The 11020-nt window shown below is 40.9% G+C and overlaps 1 long non-coding RNA gene across 1 annotated transcript; it reads right to left on the reverse strand.

Moving 5' to 3' along the window:
- Positions 1–2937: 2937 nt before the first annotated feature.
- On the reverse strand, positions 2938–10760 carry LOC140697137 (uncharacterized). The gene is made up of 3 exons (XR_012073970.1): positions 10669–10760; positions 10469–10580; positions 2938–3153 (listed from the first exon to the last, which is right to left on the reverse strand). It is a non-coding gene; the product is annotated as an uncharacterized lncRNA (long non-coding RNA).
- Between the last annotated feature and the right edge of the window lie 260 nt (positions 10761–11020).

Raw genomic sequence — 11020 nt, forward strand, 5'->3', positions numbered from 1 at the left:
AATGATAAACCCAAGGTCAGCTGCCACACCAAGGACAGCTTTCTAGGTCCCTGCACACCCAGCAGATGTGGTCCTGAGGAAGGTTGTCAGGGGCTTCTAATATGGGTCCCTCAGAAAGAGAAAGAAGAAAATGTGTGTTCCCCAGACATTGGTTCTTTGGTATTCATGTGTATTCTAAGAGTCAGACATTTCCAGGCTCAACTTCTAGGGAGGTCAGAAACTCTTTGAGTGGAAAGTGACTCCTTATTTGAAAACCATGCCCAGCCTTTGTGGATGATGCTAGCTTTCTCGCTGGCTGTCCCACCTTATCATTTCCTGAAGCTTCTAGTACAGTAGAAACAGGCAGCTGAGCAACCCCTGGGTTGCCGGAAAGACATCTTAAGCCTCGACAGGTTTTGATTTGAAAACTAATCGCTTGTTCATGAGATTCACTTTACGAATTTTGCCCTGTTGGCAGCTTGTGTCTGGGGCTTTCCCCAGCCCGCTGCACAGAAATGAACCCAAGGTTACTCATCCTTCTGCATTTTGAAGGAATTCCAGGAGAGCTCAGACAAGCTGCTGAAAAAACTTGTGTTATTTCAAGACTTCTGAACATGGAGGTTTCCATCCCCAGTAATGCCACTGAAATTAGAAATCAGTCTTCTGCCAGGGGTAGCATTCTACCGCCATCGGAAGAGGTGGCAAGGCATGTAGGGTTTTATGGGTGGTTTCCCCCGGAAGAGAAGCAGCTTGAAAAATTGGCCCTACATGTCCAGCTTTGTCTTTGTAGACAGAGTTCCCTCCCATCAACCCACTTCTCACTCCATGAGCTGATCCGTCCTGACAGCTGCCAAATTTGTCCTCTCGCTCCTGGGGCTTGCTTTGGCAATGCCACAGATCTTTCCTTTCAAAGTCCACTCTTCATTTAAAAAGTTTCTTCAGCCTTATGTCAGGAGTGAAGTAAAGGGATCTAAACTCTTCACAGGGAAGGGTAGTTCAACCAGCAAACATAAGGTTGTCAAGGATATGTCAACGTGTGGGTCCTGAACTTATCCACCAAACGCAAATCTCTACTTGGATATAAATGATCTACAAGCAGTTCTGAAGAACATACAGGCAGGGGGAATTCTGTGATGTCTGTTATTGTCTATGTTTTCTTTTTCCTTTTTGATCCACGTACCATTGGAATATCTTCTCTCTTCTGTTCCTCCAAATTAGAACAGTCCCTCTGCTTGGGTCTATGGCATGTATACTGAAGGGAGAGTCTGAATCCTCTAGAGTCTGATGGAAAATAAAATGGAGTGTTCCTCCCCCAGTCACTGACTGATCATCCCATCTGTCACCAAGCAATGGAGTGGCCCTGGGCGAACCGCATGACCTGTCTCTCCTCTTCCCTTGTTTGTGGAATAAAAGAGAATGCTGCTCTTATACTCTCATAGAGTTACTGTGGAACTTAAGTTGCTGTATGTAGGAGAACTGTTTCAAGTTTTAAAATAGTGTATTAATATAACCATGCTGTTATGTGAAGTAGTGTTTTCTTATTCTTTCTCCCTATTCTTCCCAGGAAAAAAAGAAGAAACAAACAAAATCCTAGCCAAACTATGGGATGGCATGCCTAATTTCAGTCCGGGTCAGAGTGGAGAAGGCTGGCACTATTGTGGGATTCACCCACGGGTTCTGAAGAATACACACACCCTGCACCTCGGCTTTGTTTGCTTTCTTACTTCACTGTCTCTACGGCCTGGACCTCGTGTTGGGGTGGAGAAGTCATACAAATTCCTGGAGGCATAGTCTGCTGCGTATTAATATAAATGTTGCAAAGAGTTTTAGCGTGGCTGCCCATATTTGGCAAGCTTGGAAAAAAACATTTCTGTGTGTGCTGACTCTGACAGTGTTTTTCTTATGCTGAAAATTGCTGCGGGCAGGGACCAGTCCCTGCCATCCATTTTTCATGATGCACTGACTTCCGGGCAATGAGTAAATGCTTCTGTGGGTGAAAGGGCTCTGGTCCCAGGGCTGTGACCAAACAGCTGACATGCCTGGGGTATGGCTCCAATTTCTCTGGGCCACATTTTCTTAAGTTGGAGGGTTTCAACCAGTGCTCAGTGAAAACCTTTGGTTGGGGGAGGAGTAGAGACCAGCTCTGTTATTATTATTATTATTATTATTGCTATTTAGAGCATCTTTATAAAACTTGGGCTAATAAGGAAAATTTTGAACACTGCTATTTTCTAGCACTAACTTTCCATGGCCTGAAAAATTCCACCAGAACCTCACCAATTGCTCCTATGAAACATTTATTTTCACCCAGTCATATTTTTCTTTTTTTCTTCAAAGCTAATAACTGTCAGGGAGTGGAGGTTAGAAAAGGGACTCACACTTCTGTCTGATGGATTAAGGATTCTCAGCTTACGCCATCCAGTCTGGAAAGCTTTTTCGGTGAACAGCTATGGTAGGGGTTTGGTCAGGTGGAGCGGGAAGCAGGGCTGAATCCCCCCGAGCATGGCTGGCTCCCAGGAGATGATGATATGTGCACACAGCTCTGAGATCTGCATGTACTTCTGGAGCCTCTACACTCGCCAGTAAGGAAGAGGTAGAGAAGTCATTGGAAGCCTAACCTGTGCTGGTAAAGGTGGCATTATTTTCTAATCTCCTTCTGGCTGTCAAGATGTCATGGGTGCCATACACCCAAAGGTAGCTATGACTTTGTCAGGTAACGCAGGACCAAAACCCTAAATCTGATGGGCCAGTGTCCCAAACGGGGCTCCCAAAGCGAGTCTGCTGCAAAATGAGTAAGGTCCCCAAACAATCCAGAGGGCCTACCCCGTCAGGCCCCCCAGACGCTACTGAAGAAGAGAACAGTGACCCCCCACAGCTAAAGCCTGCAGCCTCCTCTCTCACGTCCAGCAGTTACTCTCCACCACACAACCTTCCCCAGATGCTCAGTCTAGAACTTGCTGCTTATTCACCAAAAAATTTTATCAGGCAACAGAGAGACCCTGTGGACATGTAAGGGCCCAGAGAAGAAGGATCTTTCTACATGACGCTGAACAACGTCTGGAAACAATCTCTCTGCAACATGTTGACACTTCAGCACGCTTCTGAAGTTAAGGGGGAGCTTACTCAGGAAACATCTGAAAGGAGACTGGCTTCCACTGTTTAGAATTATGGCACCTGGAGAGAGGAGCCAAAACAAAGTAATATAAAAAACTTAGAGAAATCCCAGGGTCAAAGCTTCTTAAATAAAGCTTTATGAACTAGTTGGAATGCGGCACAAGTTGCCTTTTTGGTTCATTTATTGAAAACAATTGTGTGACATCATTGTTTAGTCACTAGTCTATGTTTATCCCCAAGGCAATTCCTAGCTAATGGTGCTGGCAGCCGTGAGATGCTGTTTCACATACAACAGGCATCGTGGTCAACTTTGCTCATTTGCAGAACATGCAGTTTTCTCAGACAACAGGTTTTTGTTTTATCCAATCAGTGAAACATAGAACCTTCAGAAGGGAAATCAAGTCTTGCAAATCACTATCCCTCTTAAAAGACACAACCATTTTGATTTTATAATAGTCTCCTTTAGCATTAACTGCATATTACAGGGGTTTTTTAAATAAATTTTTTATTTTGAACTAATTTCAAACTTAAAAAATTTACAAAAATAGTGTTAAAAAGAAAAAAAAACCTCCTGTGTGTGCTTCTCCCAGATTCACTGTTTCTGGGATAACATTTTGTTATTTCTCTCTGGATACCATCACCATCATCATCATCTGATCCATTTGAGAATAAGTTTCATATGCCTAAATCCCTAAATATTTTAGTGCATGTTTCTTAAAAACAAAGGCATTCATTTGCAACACAGGATAATTATCAAAATCAAGAAATTTAATGTAATACCATTATCTAATCTATAGACCTTATGCAGATTTTTCCAGTTATGCCAAAAATATCCAAAACAGCATGTTTTTTTTTTATTTGAACCAGCTCTCAAAGATTGTGACATGGGTACTTTTGTTGTCATTCACTACTAAACATTTTACCACTTCGTCTGTGAATTCCTCTTTAACCCATGAGTTATTTACAAAGGTGCTTTACTAATTTCCAAACACATAGTATTGTTGTTTTACATTTTTTTTCAGTGTTGATGTCAAATTTAATTGCACTGTTGTCAGAGAACACGGCCTCTGTGATATGGCTTCACATGTGTCAAGGTGTCCTTTGTGATTTTAATAGGAGGTAAGATTATAGAAATTTGGACTGTTGGGTTTAAGAACTTTTCCCTGCATGTCTAGTACATATGTTGTTGTTCAAACTTTTAAAATTCCTCCTAAGTTTTCATCTTACTTGATCTCAGTAATCTACACTATGATGGTAGACTTGTCAATTTCTCCTTATACTTCTCTCAGCTTTGGCTTTGGAGTTTTCAGAGTTAGGTGCCTACAGGTTCATGAATGCTACATCTTGGTGAATTGTTCCTTTTATTATGTAGTATTTTTGCCTTAAATTCTATTTAATCTGATGTAAATATTGCTGTACCAGGTTTCTTTTTATTATTATTACATGGTACATCTTTTTAGTTCCTTTGTATTCATACTTTCTCTTTTGGTATTGTTTTAATTGCATCTCCTATAAGAGGCATGCAGCTGGATTAAAAAAAAATCCACTCTGATAACCATTTCAGTAGAGAAAGATAGATTTGAACTTCTGCCTTCTTATTTTAGGCTTTCTCTTTACCATATTTTTCTTTTTTTAGCTTTGTAAATGTCTCCTTTCCTGCATTCTAACTGTATTAATAAGGTTTCCATATACTTGAGTGTTTTAATAAATACAAATTTATTTTATTTCAGTGGTTCCCTTTAATTTTTTAAGCATACATATATAACCTTAAACTTTTCTAAGAAAGGGTAAAGGTAATAAGAATTTCTATCCTTCTCTTTACTATTGCATAGGCTTCATAGCTCAAACAGGGTGTTTCTCTCTCGTAGTATTGCTGTGTAGAGCTTGAATTTTACCCTTTTTAAATACCAAAAAAAGGTTAATATATATGCCTTGATGAATAAATAATTATTCATCAATAATTAAATTGATAAGTGTAATCATTTCTTATTTTATTATTTCTTGTATTTCATGACTTGGGCTTACTTTTCTTAATGAATATTATCCTTTGATATTTCTTTTAATATTTTCTATTTTTTTGATTCTGTTCTTGTTGACAAGAAATCTATTGTCAATGCAGTTGCCATTCCTTTGTAAATAAGATAGCATATATTTCCTGTCAGGAATTTCTGAGCTCTTCTCTTCAATGTTAGTGCTGTGCAGTTTTACTTCAGCCCGTCTGGTAGGCATATGTTTCCTTTATGCATCCATCGTAAAGCACTTGTTTTGTTGTGAGGACTCTTCTCTCTCTTCAATCATGGAAAAGTCTCCACTATTTGTCTCAGAATACTGCGTCCCTTATTGCCTTCTCCAGAGCTCCTACTTGCCGTGTGTTTTACCTGTTCAAACTATGTTCCTTGCCTTTTTTTTCACATTTTTTATGCCTCTGTATCTTTGGCTGTGCAGGGGTAGATTTATCAGTACTATTTTCCAATGCATTAATCCCCTATGTGTTGTGTTCAGTCTAGAGTTTATCCTATCTGTTGAATTTTTAATTAAAAATAGTTTAAGTTCAAAGATTTCAAATTGTATAAGAGTTTGGGAAGACGAGGGAAACCTTTAAAAAGGAAACTGAGAAAAGTGGCCAGTGAAGTAGGAGGGAAACCAGTCTATGGAGATCACCCCTATCAAAGTCTGCATATTAAAATGCGGACTGAGAACTGCCCATTGGTTTCAGCAAAGTCGGTAGGGGAGGCCGGTGGGGGTTGAGGGGAGAATGCCTGATTGGAATGGTAATCCTGGACAATTATGTTTATGCTTCTTTTCATGAGCTGGCAAAAGTGAGAGCGTTATCTACCCCATCCAACTCCTGGCTTCAAGTAGTAAACTGACTTTTAGTCTCTGCCTCAGGTGGAACTCTTTAATTCCCTTTGTTTTGCAGAGACCAATCTCCCAGTGACCCTCCTCCCTACTTTCATTCCTGGAGCATTGTAGATTTCTGGTTGCAGATATATTTATCCATGAGCCAGCTATACAGTTTTTATTGTCTATTTTATCTCTTATTACTATGAGTTTAAAGCACCAAAATTGTATCAAAGCATAAATTTGTGGAGCCATATTGATTGACTGGAATTCCTTACACTCTTCAAACATCTGATCATTTTGGATGGCTTTAATTATTGCTGTAGGACAACCGTCCCAGAACTTAGTGGCTTAAACGAGCAACCATTTTCCTAAATCATGATTCTACAAATCAGCAATTTACAGTGGATCAGCTGTACATTCTTCTGGTCTTTGCTGGGTTCTTATATGCATCCATGGTCAGTTATGGGTCAGCTAAGGATCTCCGCTTCTGGGGATTAGCTAAAGCGAGGGGTGGCAGGGAAAGGGCATAACACCACTTCTACAGTGATTTGTTGGTCAAAGCTGGTTCCATGGGCAGCCCACATACAAAGAGTATTTGGAAAATGTATTCTATTTCTTGATGGGAGGAGATGGAAAGCCACACTGCAAAGAAGCAAGGATACAAGGAAGAGAATGATTTGGGCCATTTTTGCAAATGATGTACTACCAGTGGAGTAGGAAAAGGCTTAGATTGTTGTGGGATTAATTTAAGTTAGATATACAGGGAAAATATATCAACAGGAGGGCATATTAGTGATTTTTGAATGCTGCATGTAGAGGACGTACTGGTAGTGGCTCTGCATCAGATTCAGGACAATCAGCTGAGTGTTTGGCATAATCAAGGTATGTGCTGGGAGCCATAGGAGAGTCACGAACACCTTCCTGCTTTTCAAGTAGTGATTACTTGAGTAAGGAGCTCAGGGCAAGCCTCCAGTTCTATAACAAGGCAGAATATTAATGCTTTGAGATGACTGGTCAAGGGAAATCTTCAGAATGCGGTAGACTTCAAGTGTAGGCTGAGAGCCAGAAGCCATGGAAAGATTAAAGACTCGCAAGAGACAAAGATTATAGGCAGTGGTTTGCACTTAGGCCGGCATCCTTATTTAATTGGTAGAGGCCAAAAAGCTAAGAAATGCATCAATCCTTAGGAGAAAAAGAAAAAGAATCCAAGTTCTCCCAAATGATTATTATTATTAAATTTTTTTAACATTTTCTTATTGAGTTATAGTCATTTTACAATGTTGTGTTTTTTGGGTTTTTTTTTTTTTTAGTTAAACCAAAAAGCATTTATTGCTTTTAACTTAAAGAACACTTGTATCAACAAGAATTCTCTCCACCTCAGCAAAGATGGGTCCTAGCTTGTGGTAGCTCTGGCAGATTTTCAGGGTGTTAGCAAGACACCCCCTTCATCCCACAACCATCCAATTGTTGATGTTCCCAGTGCCCAGGCCAAATGAGGCCAGGAAGGGTGCCCACTGGCTGGTGCTCGGAGGGCACTGACAGATGGGTCTTTAGTGCCTGACTCCAGCAAGCCTAAGAATTTCCTTTTCGTGGAGTTCACCTGCTCTGTAGAACTGAAGGCCACTCAAAATGTCCTCTGGCCACTTTTTCATCTGTCTAAACCACTCAGTGATTTTTATCAGACTGTCAAAAATTGACTCGGATTTTGATTCCCCGAAGTTTTTGGCTTTTCTGACTAATTCTTAGGTTGAAGGTGGGACTAGGGCTGGTCTTCAATGTGTCTTAAAGGTCCTGAGGACCATGGCCCCCAAGGGAGCCAGTTCCATCCAAGCTGTTGCTCCTCACCAAGACTTTGTTCTCCTTGGAAACCACCGGAACCCCACCCACTGGAGCAGAGTGAATCTGGCACAGGTAGGCCCGGGATTCCTCTAATGTTTAGTGTTCTTTCCAAGGGTGGAGAGAGGTGATGCAGAGATTAGTCAATCATCTCAATACAAACACTAGTGAAAATGTTTAGAAACAAATGGGGAATATTTAATGACTGTGTTGCTCATGCTTCCGGCCCTGAAATGAATTCACTCCAACACTGCATTATGCATATGAATTTGTGTTACATGAAAGGTTCTATTCTAAACTCAGGGAACAGTGAAGAGATAGAAACAAATATATTTGAGTGCTACTCTGGGCTAGAAACTGGGCTTTATTTTTGCTCATTCACCACATCTAATCAATTCCCCTGTCCTTTCAGTTCTGACTCTTTGATATTTCTAGGATCCAATCCCTTCTCTGCATTCCCACTGCCAATGCCTTAATTTGCAACCTCATCATTTTCAATAGGATTATTGTAAAAGCCTCTGTTATGGGCTGAACTGTGCCCCACCCCCAAATTTATATATTGAAGTGTTAACCCCAAATACTGCAGAATGTGACTGTATTTGGAGATAGGGCTCTCAAAGAGGTGATTAAGGTAAAATGAATGGTTTTGATACGAACCATATCAGTGGTTCCTGATCCAATATGACTGGCGTCCTTATAGGAAATGGAGGTTAGGACACAGACACACACAGAAGGAAGACCCCATGAAGACAGAGTGGGGAGATGGCCACCTACAAGCCAAGGAGACAGGCTTCAGAAGAAACCAATCCTGCTGACACCTTGCTCTCAGACTTCCGGCTGCCAGAACTGTGGGAAAAGATATTTCTGTTGTTTAAGCCACTCAGTCTGTGGTGTTTTGTTGTGGCAGCCCTAGCACACTGGCTTCTATCTGGGTTCCCTCTCGAACTGACACTCCTGAAAGTGGAATTACCTATCTCAAGCATTAGTCTAATTTGTCACTTGCCTATTAAAACCCTTAAGTAGCACCCCACCTCTCACTCAGTGCTTTCCACATTAAGTTTTCCAGAACAGACACAGAAAACAAACTTGTGGTTACCGGCGGGGAGGGAAAGTTGGGAGCTCAGGATTTGCAGATACACACTACTATATATAAAATAGATAAACAGCAAGGCCTACTTTATAGCACAGGAAACTACATTCAATAACTTATAATAGCCTACAGTGAAAAGGAATATATATACGTATAACTGAATCGTTATGCTGTATACCAGAAATTAACATTGTAAACCAACTATATACTTCAATTAAAAATACATAAATAAATAAATAAAAACTTTTAAAATATAAAAAATATTTTAAAATTTAAATAGATAAATAATTTTTTTAAAGTTTTCTATAGGTAAACAATAAGTTTCTGTTGTATAGCACAAGGAAACATATTAAATATCTTACAGTAACTTACGGTGAAAAAGAATATGAAAACGAATGTATGTATGTTCCTGTATGACTGAGGTATTGTGCTGTACACCAGATTGACACAACATTGTGGACTGACTATATTTTAATAAAAATATTTTTAAAAAAAGTTTTCTGGAACAATAGCTCATAAGTGAACCCTCAGTTGTGTAAGTTTGGAAAATCTGCAAGTGTCCAACTTTAGGGGTCACAGTGTATATTTGTTTATTAAAGCCTCTGAGAAGTTTTTAAAAACCTGGTTAGCTTGGTTTAACCCAGTGTTTGCCAGATGTATTTGACTATGGACATTTTTTTTCTTGTTAGAATACAAATTATATGCAATGTACCTTGTGTTCTGTAATACAAACTAGTGCCCTGTACACTCAAGTCCACCTACCTTGGCATGTCATGCAGAACGAGGGGCTCCAGATTTAGCTAACAAAAATACAGGATGCCTAGTTGAATCTGAATTTCAGATAAGCCTAAACAATCATTTGTTGTTTACCTGAAATTCGGATTAACTGGGTGTCCTGTATTCTATCTGGCAACCTTACATGGAAGCCTTTGTGACCTACAATATAGTGCACAGACTGAACCCAAATGAATTTGATAAGATGTTTTTCCCCAGTCAACCTACTAGGAAAGGATAAAGTCAAGGTAGATTCTTGGCTTTTGGTTGGACTCCTTCAATTTGCCTCCAACCCTTGTTCACTTAAAGTAGTGTCTCTCCATCCTGGCTGCACATTACAATCACTTGAAGAGCTTTGAAAAATACCTACCCCCCATCCCAAACCAAGTGACTTAGAACTGGGGGGCTGCTCAGAGGGGAGTTTGAAAGGCAGGGCAGGGAAGGGAGTGAGGCAGGGGAGGCATCTAGGGAACGAGATTTAAGGAGGCCCTCCCTCTCAGGGCCAACCCAGGACTTGCACTACCATGACAGTGAGGGCATCCTTAAATCTTACATCCAGTGCACCTGCTGGCCTCACCCTGGTCAGGCCCTGTGAAAAGAAGTAGGTGCAAGGATTGTGGAGAAGAGTTTGCAGGGGGTTTCTAAGCAGCCCTGAGTCCCATCTCCACATTTGATTGCTTTACTAGGAAATGTCAACCTTTTCCAGCCAATGGGCATGAGCTCTGGCCCATAAGCATGAGTCAGGAGAGACTTCACTGGGCCAGGTTTTCCTGAAATGTAAACTTGCAGCTGGCTCTTGTTTTCTCTAGAAGGCCACTCCCTAAAACTTACAGAATGCTTGGGTTCCTCATTCTTTTTCAGTTTAGGCTGGTGACGTTTGAGTATCCGCTAGCCCCTGGAAACCCACACCTTCTGTTTCATATTGAAGTATGATTTCAACTTTCTGAAAATGTAATGAAAGGATAATCTTCACTTTTCTCTCCAAGGTTTTACAGATTCTCATCCCCACTCTCCATCCTCCTCCTCCTCACTTTCTGCTTTTTGTCAGTGATTTCACATCCCATCATTGACAGTCTGGTCAGAAAGGCACATCGTTCATCCTCGCTGGAGACAGCACTGGGACCACTTGCCTGGGAATGGCCAAGGCCAGCCTCTGGAGACCAGCTCCTGGACCCATCTCTCCCTTCACTGGCCTCTAAGTTCCACGATGTCACAAGTGCTCTGCCTCCACGCCCTGGTTACTGGCTGGTGGCCAGATCCTTAACTGCTGATTCCCAGAGGCTCTGCAAGTTTTAAAACACTAGGGAAAGAAACTTGGTAATTTTCCAGTGCTGAAAAAAGATGGTAATGGTTGACGGGAGCTCCCGGCACAGCCCAAATTAA

The sequence above is a fragment of the Vicugna pacos genome, chromosome 6, assembly GCF_048564905.1.
Source record: "Vicugna pacos chromosome 6, VicPac4, whole genome shotgun sequence".
NCBI lineage: Eukaryota > Metazoa > Chordata > Mammalia > Artiodactyla > Camelidae > Vicugna > Vicugna pacos.